General features: G+C 26.9%; 1 protein-coding gene across 1 annotated transcript in view; it reads left to right on the forward strand.

The window, feature by feature from the left end:
- The window catches only part of LOC123301688 (calpain-9-like), a 161,095-nt gene that overhangs the window by 30,456 nt on the left and 118,049 nt on the right, over positions 1–12,590 (forward strand). The window lies entirely within an intron of this gene.

The raw sequence follows: 12,590 nt of genomic DNA on the forward strand, positions 1-12,590 counted from the left end.
AATTCAACATTGTAAAAATATAAAAAAACCAAATGATTGATATTTCATCATTTAACACGTATCAGCCTTTAAGCAATAATATTCCTATTTGATTTAAACAAATAAAGTTTCATAACGGAATATTTCAATAAATAATTACTTTTCGCATTCATTGAAATTAATACAACTTAAACTGTTAGTTATACGTTTTCGATTATATTGCATTTATAGCTTTGAGTAACAAAACAAACAGGATATTATAAGACAAACAATAATTTCCTGTAAAAGTGAAAATCTTAATAAAAACTAAAAAACATTCTAATGTATGTACCATATAATTATAACTAAATTTACCTATTAAACAATAATAATTTATGTATTAAGTTAAGTATAATAATACTTAAAAACCTACTTACAGAATATATTATCACAAATATATGTTATGTAATAAAATATTTATTTTCTCACGATTTATTTAATATTAATATTATTATTATTAAAGGTTATTATAAGTTTATAAAAAATGTGTAACATTATTTTAATATTGTTTTAAAAGTGTATTAAATCGGTAATCAACCTAGAAAAACAATATAAAAAAAAAAACAATATATGTTGGTTTGTGATTTAAAATGAAGTTTCAAGCTGCAATTTATGGAAAAACTAGCTTGATACCCTCCACCTCTCTGGCTATCACTTATCCTCCTTCCAAAACATGCGAAATAGTGGTACGCATTAATTTTAACCGACTTCAAGCAAAAAAGAAGGAGGTTATCAATTTGACTGTTTTTTTTTTTAATGTATGTTACCTCAGAACTTTTGACTGAGTAAACCGATTTTTATGATTCTTTATCTATTTGAAAGCTGGTGCTTTCCGTGTAGTCCCATTTCATTTTGACCCAGTTCTGACAACAGCATCCAGGAGACAACCATAAAAGTCTTAAATTTGCCTTAAGTATGCACGACCAGAGGACGAATAACTGAATATCATGCCAACCGATTTCCATGATTCTTTTTTTAGTGACAAATGAGTTAGAGTACTTCAGATTCACTAAAAATCACAAAATAAAAACAACTTTTTACAAAAAGAAAACCGACTTCAAAAGAAAAACTTTTCCAAAACAAATTAATTTGTACTTAAAAGTAAAAAAATAACGATAATATATTGTAGTTAAAATTATTGTTATTTTTTTCGTCGGCGTCTTAACAAACAAACAAACAAACAACCTTACTTTTACATTTATAATATATAGGGATGTACACATAATCTTTTTAGAACTTAATTACACATTAATCGAAATCCGGGTATATAAAGTAATTTTTTGATAGCGAATGACATGTACGTTTCCAAGAAAATTCATATAGATACGTCGACTTCATTAATTAACTTTCCAGGAAATTAAATATGTAATTAGATCTCATAAGTTAATTATTAAAGTATTAGTTGCAAACATCCGTTATACAATTGTAACATTAATGATTTTTTTTTGCTGAAAAAAAAGTATTTACACTGATATTTTGCATACACAGCAGCATAGCGTTAGAAAGTTTAGAAAATTTATGTTTTTTTATATTAAAAAAAAAATTTATAAATATTTTTCTTTCTACGTGATTTTTTAAATTAATAGGTATATTATTAGTTTTAATGCAATTTAAGTAAACAATAGATAAATTTAACAAATGCAAATTTATAATTCCGTATCAAAACAAGCCGTTCATGTGAGTGCAACTCTTATCGTCACAGCAAGGTCAACTTCACAGAATTCGAATAGAAAAATTTCAAATTAGATTTTTCTTCTATCGCCCTATCGCGAAAGAACAGCAATCTAAAAATGATGTTTCTACTTTGTCCTGACTAATGAAACGTAAAGATATGTTGAACATTTCGATTTAGATTTTCGAATCCATTACAAGAATTCCTTATACTAGAAAGTTAATTAGTGATATATTAACGGTACTTTGTTTAACATCGACTTTAAGATTAGAAATATTATTTTTCAAATTTATTATTCTCTTAGCCTGAAAAACCCATCACATTTTGTTCACTTCTCGATGAATGTTGTATGTATAATAGGTGTGTGTAATCGAGTGTCATTTTTCCCTTGGAAATTCATATCAATAACTGCGAAAATTTTTCTAGCAGAATTTATTGTTTTGGCTAGTAAGCCACTTTAATTATTTATAAATTTTAAGATAAATTTATCAATGAAATCTAATGATAACGGAAACCAGGACAATACAGGAAATTTACAATTTAACAGTGTTAACTGTCTAATTTTAATAATAACATAATATAGAACCCCCGTTGGCACTTGACCGATTTCTTCATTTACTTTTAAAAGTATATGCACGTTTGTCCTTTGATTGTTATCAAATATGAAGATGACACGACCTCGTTTTAATAATCATTGTTTAAATTTTTACAAATTTCTATTTGCTTGCTTTTTTATTAAAACAATAACAAAATTGCTGAATTTGTTTAATTTTTTTTTTCAAGAACTAACTTGATATCACTTCATTCATAGAGAGTTTATTTCGTGATTTGCAAAAATTCATTCTTTTTTAAAGTTGGTCATTGAGTGAAATTGTCCTTTAGTTTTTCACTGTAGGTACTGAATTAATTTTTTTTAATATCGAGAGTTCTCTTTGAATTTTTTATTAAAATGCATGACATATTTTAGTAATATTATTTCTCTTCAATTCGTTCACAAAATATTTTCCATTCTCAAAATTGTTCCGAAAAAACCCATAATAAACATACAGAATGGAATTTTATTTTTCGTTTTCATGGAAGATGTGAGAATTATTTAAGAAAACCGTAAACCCAAAATTAAATACCTACATCATTGATTTTTATTCTTTTAAACACTCGTTCCATACCTTTCTCTATTAAATAATTAAAAAGATATTAATCTTTTCCTCTGTCTATACCATACATTTAATTATTTAGAGGTGTGTTTCATTTAACTTATATTCATTGATAATTGTTTTTGAACTAAAATCTAATAAAATATATATCATCATATTCTAATATAGTGAACTATAATTAAAATGGACCACAATTTATAGAATGTTCGTAGGCCATATAGTTATAATTCATAAAATACTTGATACTAGTCGATCAAATACGAATTATGAGTTTTTGAAACGCCTTTTTTTATTAAAAAATCATTTATACACCAAGATTATCTAATATTATGTTATTTATGGATGTATATGCGGTAATATTACAAGAAATTTTTTGTATAAATGGGTTTGAACATCGATTTGATTGAACCAGAAATTATTTCTAGCTCAATAGCTTGTATGTGTGTGTGTGTGTGAATCGTTAACTGAATCCTATTTTTGTTCCTTTTGCATGCAGCTTGTTCACTAATTTAATATAAAAAAAGCTATTCCCTTGGAACTACCAGCGTCTGAGCCAAAGTAGTAAAAGAATGGAAATGTTTTTCGTCTAGTGTTTTTGGTATGTATTTGTTCCTCGATGGGTACAGATGAGACCGAGGTAATTGGACAGACTGACATGGTACCGATATTTTGCACAACGGTGAATGTTAACTAAAAAATAACATCAAAAATGAAAAGTTTAACTCAAAATTAGTTGCTTTCAAAAAAAATTCCATTCAGGTCGGATAAAAAATGGATGTGTTATGAAAAAAAACGATTTTTTGAACTTTATGACGTCATCAAAATCCAAAAAATTAAATTTTGCTCTATCACGTCCAAATTATATACTATTTCAATAAACTAAGTATAGGACTCTACTAAATTTGGGTCATACTTTTCAAATTTGTGATCAAATTTAACCTCCTTTTAAAAGTTTTGAAGATAGTGGGGTCATGGTGTCGATATTTCGCACAACGGTGAATGTTAACTAAAAACTAACATCAAAAATGAAAAGTTAAACCCAAAATTAGTGGGTTTCAAAAAAAAGTCCATTCAGATCGGATAAAAATTGCATGAGCTATGAAAAAAATCGATTTTTTTGAACTTTATGACGTCATCAAAAACCAAAAAATTGAATTTGGGCTATCTCATTCACTTTCTATCCAATTTCAATAAACTAAGTATGGAATTATACTAAATTTGGGTCATACTTTTCAAATTTGTGGTCAAATTTTACCTACTTATAAAAGTCTTAAAGATAGTGGGGCCATGGTGTCGATATTTCGCACAACGGTGAATGTTAACTAAAAACTTACATCAAAAATGAAAAGTTGAACCCAAAATTAGTGGGTTTCAAAAAAAAGTCCATTCAGATCGGATAAAAATTGGATGAGCTATGAAAAAAATCGATTTTTTGAACTTAATGACGTCATCAAAAACCAAAAAATTGAATTTGGGCTATCTCATTCAAACTCTATCCAATTTCAATAAACTAAGTATGGAATTATACTAAATTTGTGTCGTACTTTTCAAATTTGTGGTCAAATTTTACCCACTTATAAAAGTTTTAAAGATAGTGGGGTCATAGTGCCGATATTTCGCACAACGGTGAATGTTAACTAAAAAATAACATCAAAAATGAAAAGTTTAACCCAAAATTAGTGGGTTTCAAAAAAAAGTCCATTCAGAACGGATAAAAATTGGATGAGCTATGAAAAAAATCGATTTTTTGAACTTTATGACGTCATCAAAATTCAAAAAATTGAATTTGGGCTATCTCATTCAAATTCTATCCAATTTCAATAAACTAAGTATGGAATTATACTAAATTTGAATCATACTTTTCAAATTTGTGGTCAAATTTTACCTTCTTATAAAAGTTTTTAAGATAGTGGGGTCATGGTGCCGATATTTCGCACAACGGTGAATGTTAACTAAAAAATAACATCAAAAATGAAAAGTTTAGCTCAAAATTAGTGTCAATCTGAAGGTCTGGAGTCTCTTGGCCTTGTATAAACCGGCTTTAAAGCCTTTCAATTAAATTTGAAACATTACAAAATTAATAATGCTCCCTATTCTCTAAAACTTATCTAGATTCATTAGTATCTACAATAATTTCTTATCTAATATTGTCTCATCAAACATCATTAATTAATTTTTGTTTATTTTGTTTTAGGTAAGTTCGCCAGTATTATTAATCAAAGGCATGTTATTCGAAATAATAGTGAGTAAAACATATATATGTAGGAGTAATTTATAATAGCTTACTTTTTAAGCTTTCTCCATATAAAGTGACATCCTGTAATTTTCTATTTCCAAAGAGTTTATAGATAAAACTAGGTATACGTATGTAGCCAACTATATGTATACAATATATTTTAGTTTTAGTGTATCATTTATAAATCGGACATCATGTTTTCAACGATAATCTGATACGCGTGAATAACCACGTCAGTCTAATATCACACATAATTTAGTATAAGTTTTTTTTATTTATATGTATTTTTATTATTACAAATAGTCTGAAGAATAAAGGTGTAGAGCAAATATCTTATAAAATAGGTAAAGAAACAAAATATACTATAATTATTCGATAAAAACATTTTGTCGAATTCCATTAAAATCGATACGATTAAGGCATGCAAAGTGAATCTATTATTCAGCATCCTTGATTTCTTTTCTTTTTGGTCCCCGACTAACAAGATGGGATGTTATAAGTGTCTGTTTATTTGTGTATTTGTGTACAAAAAAATTGTTACATTTAGGCGTCACGATGCCACAGACAGACAGACACACTTAGCGGTCGAACATTTTTTTCAAAGAAAATATGATGGAGAATGTTCTGTGCTTTGTTTTAAATTCGAGTTGGGGTTCCATACCCAATAAAAATTTGAAAACTTAGTTAAGAACACTCTCGATAAAATTAATTTTCAAATAAACAAAAATATCAAAATCGGTTCATACCGACTTGATCGGACCTGTTTTTGTGACGGGAGTTTCTTTAAATTTTTCGTATAATGTTATCATTAATAAACAAAATAACATTTCCTTTACAGCCAAATAGCTTAGAATGTTATAAAAAATATCAGGAACCATATTTCTCAAATGTTTCCAATTTAGATTGCGTGTCTGAAAGTATTTATTTATTGAATATTGAATAATTTTCTTCTCTATTCTGCCGACTATGTTTAAAACTAAGTACATATTTGTTAGAAATGTTTGGGTTTGAAAAGTGACTGTATACGATGATATATTATAGGATACGAACAATAAATGAATGAATGGAACTTCACCATCTATATTCATGTCTTAACACTTTATTAATGAACTTAAGGTAATAATGATTTGTCGTTTACATGTTATTACCACCGTCCGACCCACTAGATATCTGCTTTATGAATACCAAAAATCTTTATAAATATTGGGTGTATCAGAAAAAATGATTAGTAAAGGTATAATACAATGCACCACGCAACAAACATTTGGTATAAAGAACATGCGTCCTAAAACGTTTTACTTTGGAGTTACATGTGTAAGAAATTATGAAACCGCTTCCGTCGAATCCTTCAGGTTTTCGTAATAGTTGTTAATAGGTAGTAATTTTTTACCAAAATTTTTCTTTGTCGGTGCTAAAACAAACAAAATATAATTTGGTTGAGCAAATAAAAAAGATAACGACTTCAAGAATAAATGTTGTTAAAATATTTAAAATTAAACTGTGCCCACCAAAAGTAAATATTTTAAAAACTTTTGGTGTTTTTCAATGTCCATTCCGAATCGTGTTCCAAGTTGAAAGAACTGCTATTTTGTTACAATTCAGACAGATCTAAGAGTATCTCTGCAAAATTGGCTGTTCGGTAAAAATATTTGTTCTGTTTTGAAATGAATAAAAGAAATAAGCATTTATTATTTTTATTTACAACACAGCTTTTTGCGTCGGCATTTTATTACTAAGGCATACGAGAGTGTCATTATACGTCATATGTAACAAATATTATTAATGAAATATAGATACATAAATAAAATTATATATATAAAGAAAAAAAAAATTATATAAGCGTTATGTTGCAATAAATTATTAATATTGATAATATAATTTACTTGATAACACAAATGCACTTTTGCACGTGATAATTCAATGCCGTAGGTATCGTATACCTATTACTTATTATAGGAAATCTACAAACAGATCAGTAACTAATGACAACTGGTTCACTCAAAAGTTCATACTCGAAAATACCCTCATTATACATTACCGCTCATTATCAAATGAACTGATAGTTGTATTATTCTCAAACGTAGTTGAAAAAATCGCAGCTGTGGTTCAGTTTTTATTCTGGGATATGTGCGGTGAAATTCTCGATAGTTTTCGCCGAATAAATATTTCAGCATTCCAGCTTTGCTACATTTACAACTGGTAACGCTTACTATTACTAAATATAGTTGACGAGACTTTTTGAAACGACAGTCTTACGTTATTTTGTATCGCCAGTTGATTGATATAACAATCCATTCTTATTTAAAATATAATATTTTAAGCATTAATAAGTATTAAAGTTTCTAAGTTTTGCCTGTTTATATTCTGACTGCGTTATTCAAGATCCACGCGATTTCCGATGTTTTTAGTTGGCCTCTGATTGAAGTAACATTTTCAAGAAATTGATGAATTTAAAGTTATAAATTGGAACATTTATTCACCATTCAAACCTGATTCATCATTGTCACTCTCAATGAAACGCACTGTTAAGTTTAGGTTTTCTTAAGATTTCGGAAAGCATTTCTACTTTCCGAAATAAGTAGAAATTCACTAATAAAGAAAAGTTACCTTCTTCTTACATTTCACCACAAAATGGTCTATTTCGACACTTTAAAAGTTAATCCCAAACCGCTAAGAGTCTATGTTATGAAAAATTGAGGTTGCATGAGATGAAAATGGTGATCAACAATAGTGAATCTTTCCTTATAATAAAAAAGTTTTGTATAGAAATGAACAAAAATAATTTTTGGATTATTTTATTGGATTCGACTTATTGTGTACAGAACAATTTATCAAAAAATTAAGCTTTTGATGAACCAAGCCATCTAGATCTGATTGAACTGTAACTATTGTAACTATTTTTATATTTTCAAACAGATAATCTTAGGTGAAAAACGAAAGTTTTCGATGAAATAGTAAATGCTTAACATCATTAATTATTATATTTTCAAAATAAAATGTTATTTATAGTAATTGTCAGATACTTAGAACAAACTCTTTATTTTATTTTATAATTTACTCATGTTTTAAAAAATCATAAATTCTTTTAAGATATTAAGATGACATGTAACATAACTAAAAAACAACCAGATGCAGAATCAAATGTTTTTTTTTTTAGTTCGTAATTAAACAATATAATTTCAAAATTCTTCTGTCTAGTTATAAGTAGGTAAAAGTCTTTGAATAGCTTATAAGGGATTATTTAAAATGATCACATAATTAATGTTGTTCACTTCTAGGAAAATCGTAAAAGTTGTCGTTAATACCCGTTTTAACATTAATGTTTATACAACTTTAATTGTAAGTAATATAATAAGTTACATGGTCATTAAAAACTGTATTCCCTTGATTATAAATTTGTCAAAAGATATTATACTAGCAGTTATCCATACGCTTCGGTGGATATTTTTAACTTTAAAAACGAAAGAGAGACCCCTGCCGATGTTATTAGTATTACCATGTTATTTTAAATAGCTAAAGTAACTAATTCTCATTCATATTGTATGTTTCCTCGCTTTCGAAATTCCGAGTATATTTTGATATGAAGATAAACTGCTTTAAGAAGAAGTTCTTTACATTTTATTATCATTTTTAGTATGCATAGATTTATATTATTTGTTTTAAAAATTTGTAAATATATTTATTTTTGCAGACACGACAATATAATTTATATACAAACAATATAATTTCACATATTTGTTAATGAAAATTTATGTACCTTTTCATAGAATTTAAGACATCATCACATACTTAGTTCTTAGACATTATGTGTGTGTACGTTTGTATAGTGAGTAGTTCATCATTAACATCAACACAATCTGCTAGGGCAGCAAACCATAAATTACTTGTCTACAATGTGTCCAACTTAGAATGTTCAGGCATCAAAACATTATCGAAAAAAACAGCATTGTAAATTTGACTGAAACTAAACTGTGGAGTAGCTAAATATGAGGTAAATTGCTCTAGAAAATGGCGAAAGGGAACTTTTAAAATATTTAGTTTCAAGTAAATTACAATCCAAAATCGAATATGCCTTTTAGCTGAACTAAAAGGTAGAAAATAATTTCTTTAAATTCAAGTTTTTAGTTTTTTAGACTATTATTAATCAGTATAAATATGGTGGGAGCGCAAAGAAATGAATATTTTTTAGATATAGAAATCCTGAAAATCCTGATCTGGATAATCAAATAAACTTATTAAATTATTGTATTGTCATCGGTTCTTGATAAGTATGCAAAATTTCAAGTTAATCTAACGTTTTGAATATACTAACATACGTATGAAGCTAATAAAAGCGTGTTAAAAGAAACATCTTATGAATTTTAATTTTATTAAATATTACAATTTTTTTTCGTATTACATCATTGCCATGTCGGACCCATTTTAATTGTGCTGCAAAATAATTAATCTTGGATAATTAATAAATGTTTAGATCTATCACAAATCACAAAAGAGATTTTTTATCACAGCTCGTACTTTAATCACAACTTTAAAGCGCTTTAGTATCATACACAAACACAACGGACAAACTCTGTGTCTAATAAACTTTCATTTGCCCAATCCTATTTTATATTTCTTAAAATTTGTGATTCCCATTTGAGAATAAAAATAAAATTAATATTGCTCATCATGATTACGATAAAACACAAAATGAATTGGTACACTGTGTACTTGAACATAGTAAAATAAGAATAAAAATGTATTTAAAATATTAGATGAAATAACAAGTACATATACTTATTTATTTATGGTAATAATATTTACTTTTGTTTATAAAGAGTAGTTAAAATAACGTGACAATTATATAAATATGTATATAAATATATATAATAATATTTAATAATAAAATATACAACAATAATAATTATATATTACCAACTCGTCCGTCATAAGTACATTTAATTTATTAAAACTAAATCTGATAATAAATATATTTATATTTACTTTTATTTTTATAAAAATAATATTTTATTAAATAATCTATTTGATGTCTCGTTTATTTGTCGTTTAAGGACTATCGAACACGTTAGCTTCAATTATGTTCTGCATGGTATTTCAATACCGGAAAAATGAAAATGATCCAAAAAATTTGAAATTTTATTTATCAATTAATCATCCTTTTATACTTCTTTTTTTTTAAATTCATGTTGACTCTCTGAACAGTTTATGAGAAATTAAAGTCAAAGTCAGTTTTTTTACCTAGAAAAGGGTACATTTCTCTTTAACCGTACGATATGAATTTTTCACAAAAGACATATATATACAAGAGTGATTAATTGTCATTTTCATTTCCACTCTTTCAAGTATTTCGATACCGTAAATTGAAAATGATACCAAAGATTTGTGAATTCGATTCGTGATTCGTTTTATACATCTTTTGTGAAAAATTCGTTCCGTTTCCTTGGACGGTTTAGGAAAAATTAACTATCAAAGCTAATCAGTGTTTTTACAAAAAAAAATTTTTTCATTTTTATGCACAGTTCTTAATTTTGGTATGATTTTATAGCTTTAAACTTGAAGGATATTGATAATAGTTTTTTTATGTAAATGGTAACATTTTTAAAAGCACTCATTGACTAAAAAATCAACATTTATTACGGCGTCTTTATATACTACCATGTAAATCGTATAGAGAATTTTATACAGATGGCGTATTAAATACTCATTAATTGCCACTCAAAATTTGGAAGCACTTTCGTTTTGGTATCGAAACACCTTAAACAGAACTGCTTAATTTGTGTAAAACTGCACAATATTTCTTTACGAATGACTTAGTTTATATTCGGTACCGTGATCGTACCTCTTTAATTCAATAAATAATTTAATTGATAGATTTTATCATGGATGATATTTTCTCATTTTATAATATCCATTGATATTGTAAGTTGACTAAAATGACATTTATCTGACATATTATGAATGAGCCTTTTGTATCAATGAAATAAATATAGGTGGTAATGTAGTTCGATTGACACAGACATCTTAATTAACTTCTTTTCATATGCCCTTGATGTCGAATTATTCTTTGACATCAATAATCAGCTAGCCAATTGAATATACATCTTAAATGTTTGAAAATACTTTTTAAAATTTCTTTAAAAAAAATTGTTTATATTGAATGTTGTGACCATACTACTCTTTCTAGATCTTTCTCGGATGCTCCTTGCGTGTCCGACTTTCTGTCATGCGTTTTTGCTTTTGCTCATCACTAAAACAGAGGTTGATATTCTTTTATATGGAATAAAACTTGGCAGCCTTATTTGTAAAGGTACTAAGAAATAAGTTATATACAGATTCCAGAATCAAGATAAGACACATTGTACATATGAAATACCACCGACAAAGTTGATGACATAATTACACAAATAACATTCGAGTTTAAAATTTAATGGTAAAAAGTACGTAGGTAATACATCTTAAAAAAAAACTATAAAATATGAAAGATATGATTTGTACTATAAAAATAAATATAAAAGTAGGTATTTTTATATATATAAACTTTTTTTTTATGATTCTTTGAAAATGCAATTAAATTTTTTCAAAAGAAAAACCAAGTCTTTTGTTTAAGTTCTCCCTATAGAACAACCATTTAATTACATATAGATCTACACGAGAGAGTGCTATGCCTTGTATAAAATATTAAACAACTATAGACATGTAGTCCGTGAGACCCTAATTAACCTTGGATCGCACCCTAATATACATTAGATCACATTAGGACACCTTCAACAATTGTCCATGCGAGCCGTTCTCTTCAAAATATAATATTTAAAGCTCAGTTTTACATCCTAGGGCGCAAGTGATTGAAACATTGAAAAGTTTACTTTTTACTTTTAGGACCAAAAGATTTATTTCTATTTTACTTGAAATGGAAATTACATAGATAACCATGTTGGTTGTCCTAAAATAAGCTAACTTTGTCTTCATATTTTTCAATATATTTCAAGACACTGAAAGCTGATACAATATTCATGTTAATCGAGGTGCCACACTCTATCCTATTTATTGAAATTGTTTTATTTAATTGAAATATAAAAATTTTTTTCTTAATTTAAATGAAGTAATAAAATGTAAATTATTTCCTACTAAAGAATATTACTTTATTTTAAAAATAATTATTCTCAATAAATAAATTATATTTTCATATAATCAATTAAAACCAGCATTTTTTAAAGACACATGAGCTCTTTAGAAGTTATAATCACAAATTTTAACTTTTAAAGATATTGCCTAATAATATTTGTTTTTATTTTTTATTCGAAAGCTGGCAATGTGTTCGAGAGTAAATTTTAAGTCCGCAGAATTTCGGATTAAAATTTTACAAACCTTACTTAATCCTTACATGGGTAACAATTTGACCTATTGTACTTTCGGTCCTCGATTGACCTATTGTACTTTCGGCCCTGGTACTGACATTTTACTTAAAAAATATCATTTACTATACAGCATGTTTTCATTTATGATCCACTGA

The sequence above is a fragment of the Chrysoperla carnea genome, chromosome 5 (assembly GCF_905475395.1).
Source record: "Chrysoperla carnea chromosome 5, inChrCarn1.1, whole genome shotgun sequence".
NCBI classification, from domain to species: Eukaryota; Metazoa; Arthropoda; class Insecta; order Neuroptera; family Chrysopidae; genus Chrysoperla; species Chrysoperla carnea.